General features: G+C 45.7%; 1 protein-coding gene across 4 annotated transcripts in view; it reads right to left on the reverse strand.

The window, feature by feature from the left end:
• The window catches only part of LOC126545015 (uncharacterized), a 466,980-nt gene that overhangs the window by 112,034 nt on the left and 341,201 nt on the right, over positions 1–13,745 (reverse strand). The window contains exon 1 of one of the 4 annotated variants that reach the window (XM_072287215.1): positions 10,884–11,356. The exons of 2 other annotated variants lie outside the window; for them this stretch is intronic. The gene's annotated coding sequence lies outside the window, so the exon portion shown is untranslated. Of the gene's footprint in view, positions 1–10,883; positions 11,357–13,745 lie in introns of those variants that run through there. One more of the 4 variants, XM_050192623.3, reaches the window with a different exon arrangement.

Consider the following 13,745-nt stretch of genomic DNA (forward strand, 5'->3'; position numbering starts at 1 on the left):
TCATTAATGCTGACAAATTCCGACGGCTCACGCACTGCGACAAGCAAACAACGATATGTTGCCCTACAAGGAAGTAAATCATTATAAATACCAACTAGAACGAAATTTCAGGACGGCTGAATTAGTTACAATTGAGTTTAGTATATGTAGATATTATCAAAGCAATCTTGGCAAAGCTGCAGGGCTGGTATTGATTAGGTAATTGTTTTATGACAAGTTTATAAATAGCTTTAAGCAGACGACACAAGCAGCCGGTGCATAGCGGATATGATGCAGAACCCCGAACATGGCCTCAGAGATATCTAGCAAGCCGCGGACCTCGTTTCGATCTCGGAGGTCCACGTGTAAAGCCGCCGAGCTGGTTCTGAACACTACGGGCATTGCGACATTTGCGACGAACGATAGTGACGAAGTTATCTGCGTGCGAGTCACGTGTGTCAAAAACGTTTGTTTGCCAACTTTTCGTGTCACATGCACTCGTATTACAAACGTCAAATTTTGCATGGAGGCTGTCCGTGTATCTACACTATAGCTAAAGGAGGGGCTTCCGTAGGAGGTCCTACATTTCTTTCTGGTATATTATAGGCGTAACAAGCAACACCGCTCTCCTTGCCAGCACGCTTCACGTGAAGGCTGTGGATTCGATAAGCGCCTAGCAGCGGGTTCCTTTTTCTTTCCCCGCTGTGGTATTTCTTTATCACTGAAGCGTAAAATACATTTGCAGAGTAAAAATATATACATTACTCAGAGCTTTATTTTTCTGACAGACTTAGTTTCTTCGATAGTTCTGGCACACTGGGTTTGTTTCCGATGCCTACTCATCATGTTTAGCTGCTCAGAACTATTTGAAGATAGCACCACTGATTGGTGGGCTACCTTGCTGAAAGGAAGCAGCTAAATTTCTCCTGGTTGCTCTTTACCTCTATATTACTCGCATGGAAGCGTTCTCAAGAGCTACAGAGCGCCAGGTAGTGCGGTCACTTGTCTGTTTTCTAAGCGTTCCGGCTACAACGTGCGACAAAATTTTTTGAAGATATCCCTCTTGGTAACCCGCGGCGCTACTAAAGATATATGTGTGTTTACGACAGGATGCTCGTGACATTGGTAATATTGAAGCATAACTATCAGGTACCCGAATTTATGCGAAATGAAAGAAACGTTTCTGATGAGCTTCGCTTTGCGTTGGATCAGCATTCCGATTTCATCCCGCTAGCCTTAAACAAATTGGTATGAAATCATGGCCGAGAGATTCCTTTCCGCCTGTGATGCATCTTACCTTTAATTACAAGCCATTATTTGAGCTCCAAATAGCAGTTAATGAGCCATTATGAAAATAAACTTTCCAGATTTCTCGTTAGCCCTAGCTCACTCATAGTGAAGCCAGTGAACGGTATGAAGGGTATGAAGTGAAGCCAGCCAGTGAAGCCATAGTGAAGAGTTCGACCGTGTTGTGCTGTGAGTGAATAACAGTGAGTCGGCCGACGCACCACAGAGAGTCCCCATGCAGGTAGTTTCTGGTCAGGAGAAACCCGAACACAAGGTTCAAGTGTGCTGTCCACGGAATTTGGAAGTTCACTCTACATTAAGCGCACTATGACAAGGTCGCCCTACAGAGAAAGACGACGAAACGAGGACGGAACTGTTAGCGGCGTTTAGAACGTGCCGTGGTTTCATCGCACTTCTACAACTCATCTTCTTACAAGGGTATACGTTGACTGTTTTAACAACCACGACGACGAGCTCGCGTGCAAGGGAGATAAGAGAGCGAGCAGCCTTTTAGCCATTGGACAGGGGCAACAGATGACTAAACGGAAAGTGCGCGGCGGCGAATGTTTGACATCAGCCACAGCAACGAGGAAACGAGGTCATGTTTTCACGGGAAACAATTGCCTGTGCCGGTAAGGGCCGACCAGTTCACTCACCTCCGCGGCATCTGACTGCCCCCACTCCCCCAGCCGCGTTTTCCTTCCGTCCTCTCTTTCACAACGACCTCTGTGCACTCTTTTCTCTCTCTTCCACCTATAGTCAGGATGCGTAAAAGGCAGCCAACGCAGCTGTGTGCGCGGAAATCAATAGCAGAGGCAGCAAAGAGCGCGTACCATACGGCACAGGAAGAACTATGGCACGCCCCCTATACTTTCCGTGAACCGTACGTAGAGCGACATCTTCGAAGGGCGTAATTTATGCCCCGACAAATAGCTGGCGCCGCTTAACGGCCGACAACACTACAACCTCATTTATAGATAAGCTCAATAGTGACATCTAGAGGCGGTTAATTGTAAAGCTCCGCTGAAGAGGAACCTTAAAAGTCGCGCTCTACTGGCAATTTACGCCTCCGCGCGATGACAGCGAGAAGTTTACTCTTATAACCGCGAACGGGCGCTGTGTCGCAGCGCTAGATATACCGGCGCCGAAACCTCAGCGCCGCTAACCGGCGTCACGTTCGCAGCCACCGCTCACGTTTCCGGCGCGAAATTCAAGAAATTGAAGTTTGGCGCAATATGCGAGAGAGCGACACTGGACAAGGACACAAACGAAAGAGCAGGCAACGGCATTTACGCTGCCTTGCGTGGCATTCTGCTCTCATGTCGTAGCATTCAATCACGCAGAACCAAGTAGCGCAATCTTTGACTTTAGTAAGTTTCTTTTACTCGCCATCTCAATAAGTTTTCCGTCGAGTGAACCAAATAGCCCGAACGGACGTAGCGTTGCACTTTCAGCGCGCGAGATGATAGTACCGCGACTGAACAACTGCGCAAAGGCATGTCGCAATGAACACCACAATAAGGGCGCGTGGACGAAATACTTATGAAACGCGAATGGACTTACAAAACCCTAGTAGTCAACGACAATGCTGACGTGAGGCATTAGCAAAAACACGCTTACGGTCATTTGCAAAGCCTGCCTTGTTGGTCAGCCAACTACAAAGCATTATATATCATCTGCAGTGTAAATTGATTACTTGGCCATTTGGTCACAAGAAGAGGTGTACTCATAAACAGCGAACAAATTCCGCAGCCACCACATTCCCGAGGACAGTGCAGGAGCCCTTGCTTGCCAGTGCGCAGTCTGACCGTGCTCTATGGAAGTTAAACCGCTCACGACTGCATTTACGGCTAAGTGCAGTACGGTTATACGCTATACGGAAGTACGCTTATAAGCGCACTCCCTCCCTCGCTGTGGGGGGATGAAAACACGGCATGAAAAAAAGAAGAAAGCGGGTTAATTTTATCAAGTCGTGTTTTCATCGTCAGTAGCCAAAGACAATGCACCGAAGCGAAAGAATGATTACGCCAGAAATATGTCGCCGTTTTCAAAACAAGCAGACATTGTATCGGTAAATGCGAAATAGGAGACTTGATTGTGAAATTTGGTCTCATTCTTTTTTTCCCCAAAACAATCAACTTCTTTCTGAAAAAGAATTCTGCATACAAAATCGAGAATTCACTCGAGCTATTTAGTCACTGTCAATGTTCTTGACAGTGACATAAAATGATGAAATTGAGTTTAAGTATATAGAAGCAACATATTTAGTACTAGAGAATGGGGCGAGCCATTCAGTTAGGGCAGCTACTATTGGTCCATTAATCAGACTCGCTCGTGTGGCCTCATGTGCTGGGACCGTTGAGGTTTTATACATAAACGTCGTCTCTCCGCATCAGAGGGATCGAAACCCATTCATGGGCTCGAAGATACAGCGCCCAGTTCGCAGACGATTAGAAGCTACGTTTGTAGAAGTGAACACATGCGGCGCCCGGCGACGTTCCGAGTGCGGATGCTATTTCTGAACTTATTCCATCTTCAGAATGTCAAGGGCGAAACAAAGACATTCGCCGAAGAACGCTTGACGCGATGGCGAACGAACTTCGTCCAGTAAGTTCGCCGCACTTTTCCGATGCGCGCGCTTCAAATATTCAGTATGGCGCTTTGCCCGCATTCACCTCGGCGCTTTAGTATTTTTTAATGATTTCATTAAAGGTCACACGCTGCGTGCATGGAGAAGCCTTGCTAAAGCGTGCGAGTGCCTGGTAGGGAGCCTTACTACAGAGGGCATCGAAATCTGCGTCCTTCCGATAACAGTCTCAGGAGTTAGATTTTGTTTTCTTTCTTTTTTTTTTTTTTTTGCTTCACTGCGCACACAACACAGATCGCAGCTGCAGCACATATCGGCGAAACGGCGGCTGAGAAAAGGGCAATGGTCGCGGGAGAACTTCGCCAGTAACGAATATCATTCGGCTTTAGCAAGCTATGCTATATAGCAGACCGTGTATAGCATATAGGGAGCATTCAAGTGACGTCACCGCACACCATTTTGTTGTACTTTTCACAGCTTCCACGGCGCTTCTGGAGATAAGCGGATTGAGATAACACGCCGGTTTTCACCGTGCTCGCTGTACTACAATATATGGCGACCTTGATGACGTCAGTGCATACCCCGTATAAGGAACCTGTAAGACAAGGATGCACGGAACTGAAAACAGAATTTACGTACAGTGTAATCGAGAGCTTGTCGCAAGACCCGCCTCGTCAGGTAAAAGCATCATGATGAATTGAAATTCAGACCATTGTGTATACTTCGAAATGAATGTTACGGTGTTTGGAAGGTCTTGTGTTATGTACGTACATACGGAAATTTTACGCGAAGCGGGAACAGCGACACGATAGGCACGTAGGCGAATCGATTGTAAAGTCGAGGACCAAAATCGCGAAATCACCGGCATTATTGAAAATATTTTTTTTTTTCTAGCAGAGGCGTCCAACTCGAAATTGTCTCAATGGATCGCATTCGTCGAACAGTCGCAGGTAGGCTGTAGCACTTGACTTAAGCCTGCATGCCTGCGACGAAAATTAGACTCAACTTTTGAGGGAGGTAAGACGTAAAACAAAAACGAGGGTGAATTCTAGCACGCCTTTTGCCAAACTTTCCTTATTATGTAGAAACGCATTGCCCCTGCCAAAACTCTGGAACGAATAGCGCTGGGCGAGCCAAGTGCAGGCGGGGACAAAATAATACCGAATCTGCGAGGACGTGTTAAACTGCATTCACCCGCCGTGGTGGCGTGGTGGCCAAGCCCGAGGTCGTGGTCTCAAATCCCGGTCGCGGCGGCCGCTTTTCTATGGGGTCGAAATACAATAACGTCCGTGTATACCGCGCATTGGGTGCACGTAAAAGAAGATCAGGTGGCCAGATTATTACGGAGTCCCCTATACTACGGCGTGCCACACAATATTATATTGGTTTCGAACTGCATTCCTGCGTCCTTTAGCGAAGCTAGCGTCTTCTGCCGAGACATGTGTCTGCCCACGTGCCCCCCCCCCCCTTTTTTTTTTTTGCCAGCCTGCTGCAGGAATCGCTATGACTGCAGAAGATTGTGCTCGAAAAGCGCTGTTTTTCCGGTCGCCGTGGCATGCAGGGCACACGTCACAATGGCTGAAACAGACATCGCTCTCCTAGCGTACTCTTACGCAATTATCGCGGTTGCGACAGCAGGCTGGCAAAATATAGGCGCATCGACAGACACACGAGCGTGCAGAGGACGCGCATGCGCAATGCCACGCCTCGTCAGACGGCGCTTGCTTCGTTAAAGGGCGCGAGAACGCAGTTGGCGCTAGTTCAAAGATAGCGAATTTTGAGCCCCGTCTCACCATTTCTCACGCCCGCTATAGCAACCACGCACTCACCCCCTCCCCTCCCTCTTTAGCACTATCATCGATGTGTAAAATAATAAAAAAAAAGCAATGAAACAGTTTGTGTTACCAGCGTCACCTGGACGGTGAATATGACAACGATTAAATTAGGGTAGTTCAATGCAAGATATGACTGCTTAGTTCGTATCTCTGCACGCAAAACAATTGTCCAACATTCTTTTCCTGACCGATGCAGAAGTAGGGGCTTGTTTTCCTGATGCGTAAACATGCAGGTATTTTAAGAGAAAAAGATTGCAGGCCTTCACTGCCTCCCTTCTAACTTTTCATGAAAAGAAAGAAAGAAAGAAACTGCGTGAACAGCTAAAATAGGAAATCAAAGAGCTCCAATTTATCAGGCGGCATCAACTAGGTGACATGAACAATGGACAGAACATGCGTGTAGATACAGGCAAATGAATAGTTTCAGATATACCTAGGGAACGACAAGCGACTGACATGTGCCGGACATACATTTCACGCAGTAAAAAACCTAGGGCTTCTGCGGAGCCATCGGTGCTGAAACGCTTTGCAACACGTGCACCGTAAGCGAGTGAACTCTCTCAGAGGATTTTTTTTTCTCAGTTATAGCGTGTAGCTTTTAAAGCAAATAATCTTTTTCTCGGCTCACCAGACCAGCTTACCTTCCTAGCACCTAACAGTTATCGCGGGCCGATCCCGAAGTCAGTGCAGTTTAACACAGCGTCTCAAAGCGCTTGCTGCAACCAGAGAAGAATGCGAGAGGCTGGCACGTGAAGCAGGCGCCAGACGTTTTGAAATCGCCCCTTTAGCACCACAGAAGCATGCGTGTGACATCGTGGCGTCGTGGCCTAATGGTCATAGAACATCGAGATGCTGTGCTGGAAGACGCAAGCTCAATCCCACCATCGTTCACGTATTTATTTATAGCATTGCATGCGGATCCGACTTCAACCAATTTGTAGGTATCTAACAGAAAGCTCGATGTGCATATCGCGGACGGGTTACAGCGTACACAAAATCGCAAGCTTGTAAAATACGATGTCTAGGAGAGTGACTAATAAAATGCATTGTTTTCTGCAAGCGTTCGGCTATTAATTCGCTTCCACTGACGGTCATCGTCCATGGTTTCCGCACAATTATTTACTATTTCCTCGGCTTTATGCATCACTCTGCGATGATTATGATACATTAGTGCTAACCCGAATGAAGCAACATGCAAAAATGAGTTAGCACGGGAAGAAGTGCAATTTAAGTTTGCACGCATTTTCCTTGTGCTTCTCTTCCATATTTCCCTCTTTCTTCAGCTGAGAGTTATACATGCACATGGGGGTTAAGATGACGAAACAGCCCACGTTTGAATTTTAGTGCTACGCAAACCGACACCGTGCTTTCCGACAGGGCATTACTATAACTGCTCTTAGTTCTCGACCCGGGCTAAGCGCGCGTCCACGGCTTAATCCCGAAAAAACAGTCACGTCCCAACTAGCGCACGCCGTGCAAACGTTAAAAATGAACCACGCGCGCATCCGACGCATGAGGCTTAGTGTGCCGCCCTTGTCCAGTACAGTCCCTCATGAAGTCGCGCCTAATCATACTGAGCGTATACCTTCACGCATAGTTTAACCTCTGAACGACCATCATAATAAAAGCGCCGTTGCGTAAGTTTACTAAATTCTTCGCGCCGAAAACCAATTCGGATTAGTCTCATTTTACATTCAGGGTATATATTACCACTGCGATAAAGTTGAGCGGCGTGATATTGCGCATGATAGTTTCGTACTTCACCGTTCCACCCGTTTGACCAACAGTTCTCGAAAGAAATAATGGAGGGCGGCGCTGTTCTTCAAATGCGAACTGGTCATTGGCTTCTTGTCTAGTCAACCGAGGAATGCAAATTTCCCTTCACGTGCAGCTGTTCCAGCACACCAGGTAGCCCCCCCCCCATGCGTAAAAGCTTAAATAAAAACTAAAATAAAGAACAAGCAACCCAATCAAATGACACGGCGCATTCCTAAAGAGCATATACCGTGCCACAACAGCTTTGCAAGGTAGAAGTGTTGCGCATGAAACACGACGTCAGAAAATTTTACAGACATCAATACCACTCCCACGAACGATTATGCGATTGTTAGGACGTGCCACATGGGGGGAAAAAAAAGAAAGGCTGCACTAGTACAAAACTCCACCTCACACATATATTTCGTTCTGAGCGTCTCAGCAGAATACTTGCAGATCAACGCAAGCGCCGAAACGCGGTGAAGAAGGATTTGCAGGCTAGTTTCCTGAGCACGAGCTATTGACTCGGCACGTAAAGCGCGATAATCGGTGCTAAAGATTAGAAAAAAGAGAGTTTGGAGAAGCGGGCATGGCACGAAGCGTGCCGACTCCGACAGTCATACTAAAAAAAGAAAGGAAGAAAAAGAACACCGCTTTCGAAGTCTCAGAAATTACCCTAATATAACATTGACTTTGACCCATGCTTTAGCGCTAATTTCACTCCCACAGCATGCACGAGCTTTGGTGCCTGGCCTATCCGCTAAAATTGCAGCGCTGTCCGAGAATACCGGCGAATTTAAGTGAAACCATATCGTCCGGATACTCGGTAGACAAAAAGCATTTCACTCTTCGGAAGCTCGGGGCACATGGGTTGACGCGGGCCCTCGCACCTGCTAGAGGAAGATCGTCGTTAAGAGAGTTGCGAGAAATGTTGAGGTCCATTCGCCACAATCGGCACCAATTGCTGACGTTGTTAAGGTCCGCCTGAAGCAGGCTGATGTGTTCGTTAGTTATTACACAGTCGTCTGCAAATAAGTGTACGTAAGAAGTTATTGATGAAGTTAAGTCATTAATATAGATAAGGAATAATAGAGGTCCGAGGACGGAGCTTTGTGGCACACCGGACTGAACGTTGCTATGAGGCGACTCATGACCGGTTAACGGTTAACGGGAAATGACTCAATCCATTTTAGAACGTTGTGATGAAGGTTTAAGTTGCTTAGTTTATAAAGTAAAAGCTTATGGCCCACTTTGTGAAAGGCCTCTGAAAAATCTAAAAAGATGCAATGGCCAAGAGAAGAAGGGTAAGTTATTTGGTTTAGTTTGTGAGTAAAGTTAATAATTGTGATTCACATGAGAATGATTTTCGATATCCGTGCTGTGATGGCGAAAAAAAAAATGAACGAGACTCAAGAAAATCCGCAAAGGCTAGTAAAAATAACATGTTCTAGTAGTTTGCAGCAGGTACTGGTCAATGATATCGGGCAATAATTTGTAGGTGATGTTTTACTGCCAGATTTATGCAAAGGAATTATTTTTCCTGTTTTCCATTCTGACGGAACAGTAGATGTGTCGTGCGATTGTTGAAATTGTTCAGTTAATATAAGGGAACTATAAAAGCAGGTGCTTTGCAGAAATTTTGCAGCGATATTAAAACCCGGGTGACCGGAATGCATGTATCATCAAAGAGTCTATTAGTGAATAACACCGCGAACTTCAACAGTCACTGGATGCATAGTTAAACAACTATAGTAATTCAAGACGGGCAGTTGAATACCAGCGGTGCACTAGAAGTTTTTTACGAAGATATTATTCAGGAGAGTTGCACATAGGGAGTTCGGAACATGGTTACCAGAGCAATTGTTAAGAGCGATAGAATCATCGGAAAGCGGATGTATGACGCGCCAGAATTATTTTACGCTAGTTAACCGCGTAGATGGTAATGTGGTTTTCTTTCGCGTATTTGAGTGCGGTTACATAGGCATTAGATGATAATGTGGAGGCTTTCCAACGTGAATCAGTGGGTGATTGCTTCGCGGGAAGATATAGTCTTCCTTTCTTTTTTTTTTTTTTTGGATAGTCACGATTCACATCTGCCGAAAACATATTCCAGCTTGACTGCACAGTATGACTTTCAAAATCACTCCAGAACATGTTAAGAAATAGACTCAGATCATTATTTGTAAGCTCTCTTATAGTCTCTAATTATTCTTTTACTCTTAAGCTCTCTTATAGTCTCTAATTATTCTTTTACTCTTCGGAAATTTCAGAAACGGAGTATTAAAGAGTGAATATTTATTATAAATTGGTCACTAATACCCGGTAAGTAATGGACGACAGAGGCCATCATCGGCACGATTGGTCAAAATCAAATCTAGAATGTTTGCGGAATTGAATGTTATTTTTGTGGCTTGTGTAACTAACTGAGTTAACAAAAATGTACTACAAACACCCGAGAATTCTTTTGAATCAGAAGAGGAAGGTAAGTTAGGTAGATCGCTGTTCCAAACTAAATTAGGAAAACTGAAATCACCAAACAGGAAAAGAAGTGTAGAAGAAAACTTTGCCGTAATGGAACTAATTACATCGTGCAATTCGTTGGAAAATGCGGGGGACGAGGAATGTAGACGATAGCAGACGCCTAAAATTATCTTTTGATGGTTCAGAGTTATTTTAGCCCACACTGATCCCAGAGTGGTGCTGATGTAAATGGATGACGATGGGATGCGTTTCGAAATGGCAAGAAGTACGCGGTCACCACGACGCTCTGTTCGGTCACAACGATATACTGTGAATTGTTTGCTATCATCAAATAGTTCAGAGTCATTAATGTCATTCGAGAGCCACGTTTCAGTTAGAGCTACCATATTGGCTTATATACGTACACGCAAGGCAGATGAATGAAACCGGTATAAGATTGTCACGTGAGAGTTGCGCAACTAGCCTGTCTGTGTCAATGAGGAACGCTATCACGAGAACGCGTATTGTTGCAATAGTGGGTCTTCGCACAATATGGTTCAGGCCAATGTTGTAATAAACCTATCTTTCCGACACTTGAGACACCCACCACGTGATCAAGTTCCGCAGTACGAATACCCCAATGTTATTTCGCAACTTCGTTGCTTAGAGACACAATAAAGCAAGTCTGTTATTTGCTCTTTTCTGAACGAGAACAATTTCATGATGTTTTTGAAAGAAGACTATCGGGGAGTTATTGCAGTAAATACATTGTACAAATCCCAAGCAGTCTACGGAAGAAAACGAAATTTCACTGCTCTTTCCCGACGGCCATTGTTGCTAAAACCACGCGCGGGCTCGGCCGAACTTTTACCGGTCCCTGATAGACTAATCTAATGATGAATCTAATGATGATGATAATTTTACCGGACCCTGATGAAGCCAGGCTAATCCGAAATCGGAATATCCTAGAGCATACTCACAGCGTTGACCCATGTCCAAGCTTCGACACCAGCTCCCTCGCCGATTCTCCTCTCCCAAAGCGAAAGCTCGGTATACAACCAAGCATCTAAGTTCAGATGCTGCCGTTTCTTTCTTTCTTTTTTTGCAATACTTTGGTTCACTAAGACGCGACGAGCTCCTTCTTGAAACGTTCTCTTTCCCCTACTTTAGCGAAATATCGGGATTCTCTTCGAGCAACGGCTGTCGAAAACCGAGCGAACAATGAAAAGATCCGTCCACGCCAGCGAGCGAGGGAACTACGCAGGCGGGGCGAAGCGCAGAAAGAGCAAGAACGCAGTTCAAGCGGCGGCCGCGTTATCCTTGAACGGGGAGACTCGCCGTGGCCTTGACAATGAGCACGCTGCGCGCACCGACGCAAGCGCGCGACGCGAAGAGTACAAGTGTGGAAATAGCAAAGGTTTCGCCATCATGCACGCTTCTACAAGCCTCTCCACACCGCTACCTTCTCTCTCTCCGCCGTACCGGCCACTCCAGCGTGGAACCAATGGAGCGGAAGGACATCGCGCGTGTACTCCTGATGGCCCGCTATCAACGCGCGCGGAGAGCCACACACCCACCCCCACATGCGTCGTCGTGGACGGCGGGGGGCGATTGCGCTCTCGGGCCCACACCGTGCTGCTCTCCCACGAAAACGCGCGTGGCGTCAGTCAAGTCGGGAGCACCGAGGCCGCGGCCCGTTATCTCTGGCGGCATAATGGCGAGGTGTATGTATGATCTAGTCCGTAACACGAGTTCTGTTCGGCCGTTAATTGCGTGCAGCGCCGCAGTGGCTACGCAGCATTCGAGGCTCGTCGTGCATGCTTTGACCAACACGCGCTCTTTCATGGAGGTGTGGCGGAGCGCTACGTCCAAACATACAGAAAGATTGCAATATATAGGGCCCTTACGAAGTAGTTATCTCGACATCGAACGCACAACACAGATGTTGTGCATGAGAAGCACACAAGTGAGAGCGCTTCTTAAAAGAGTTCCGTGTTTTCATCCACGTCGCCTCATATCTTTTACGAACTAATCGCATTCTTAGTCACACAACTCGTTAAATATAATCTAGGTACCTTTTTGTTCCGTCAAATCAATTACACACGATGCGATAGCTTGATACCACAATCTTCTCTATTAAATACTAATATTACCAGGTTTGCAATAAATAGGAACTTCATTTTACCTAAAATACATACTAATTATGGCAAACAGAGCGTCCTTTTTTCATCTATCGCATTCTGGAACACACTACCATTACACATAAAAACACTTAAAATTCACTAATCCAAGAAACAACTAAAAGATTACATTCTGTCGAATACTGATGCCTAGTCCATACTCACAAGCATTCTTTCAGGGCGCCTTCATTACATTTTCATTGCCATACCGTTAGGTTTGTGTTTCTGCCTCACATATACATTCGAGTTAGCAAATTATACTGTGTTCGTCACGCCATCTACGCTGTTACTTTATCAGTTGACAACGAGATTGTGTTACAGTGCTTATTTTCATGACATTTATGCATATGTATTTCTTCAATCATGCTATTCATACTAAAACCTGTAATTTTTCTATGTTTACAATTTGTTGAAACTGCTGTACTTTGTTTTATTACGTTCACTTTGTAAAGGAGATCCCATTGCAGTCTTTGACTTTGGGACCTGCTTCTGAATATTAACAACTTGTAATCTTTTTAATGATCTCAATAAAAACCGATTCTGATTCTGTTAGCTTAAGCTGGGAAAGATAAAACATAAACACCTTATTAGCAACAGTTAAGTAAGGTAAAACACAGAACTGAATGTGAAAGTTTACTTATTTTGTGGCTTTTCCCTTCCGCATCTGGGCAAACACGAAGCCGTCGCACGTGAAGCTGCACGGATTCAGCATCTGTTCCGAGCAAGGAGGTTTTACAAAAAATTCTGGAGTGGCAACTCCCGGAGATTCTTACCAGCAGAGGTGAAGCCAGCGCTTTCCCTTACTTCATCGTTAAAAGCGTGCTGAACTAGGCGGAGAATAGTGGCAGTGCAGCTGCTCTTGCTCTGTGATAATAACTTCTGGAGTGATTGAAAAATAAGAGCTTGTTGTTTCGGGCTAGAATATTGCCATTGGCTTAGTCGCCATATCGCGATCTCCCATAACAAGTTGTCAAGACGCTCAATTTTGATCACATAACGAGTGACACAGACAGACACATCGAAAATCTGCATGGCAAAACTGGCTGTTTCAAAACCGCTGAAAGGGAAAAGAAAACGCTTCGTCGACTCCGCCACATCCTAACGTTAATCGATTCCCTTAGATTTCTGGCGTGTCTCTGAAGCAGAAAGACGAATGCGAGCAATCTGGCGTGCTTTTGCCGCTGTGGCTCTGATATCCCGAGTTTACGCTGTCGTTGAGTCTTGTGTGGTTGAAATAACAGGCAAAGTCGGCTCACCGCTGAACAGGAGATAGAAGGAGATAGATAGAAGGGGATCCGTGCGCTGGTAAGCAGAAAACATAGAAGTGCGGCTGGATGGCATCTGGGTCAGGAAACCAATAGGTTACACTGAAGACGCGACCTCCGTGCGGTCAACTTGCCAAGGTGATGTAAAATGACCGAAAGATAGCGGGTAATGAGCAGCGAGAATGTGCGTCAGCGTCTTGGGGCTTTTTACCGAACATATAGACAATATCGAAATCATTTGCTTGTAATCTGAGAATCCAGCGTCCAACGTGTCCTCATAGTTTTTGATCGTTGACAACCAAGATCAGACATAATGATCGGTAAAAACAGTGAAATGCCTACCGTGGAGGTATGGGCGAAATTTCTGCACGGACCATACAGCAGCCAGGCACTCCTC

Source organism: Dermacentor andersoni, chromosome 3 (assembly GCF_023375885.2).
Source record: "Dermacentor andersoni chromosome 3, qqDerAnde1_hic_scaffold, whole genome shotgun sequence".
In the NCBI taxonomy this organism is placed as follows: Eukaryota; Metazoa; Arthropoda; class Arachnida; order Ixodida; family Ixodidae; genus Dermacentor; species Dermacentor andersoni.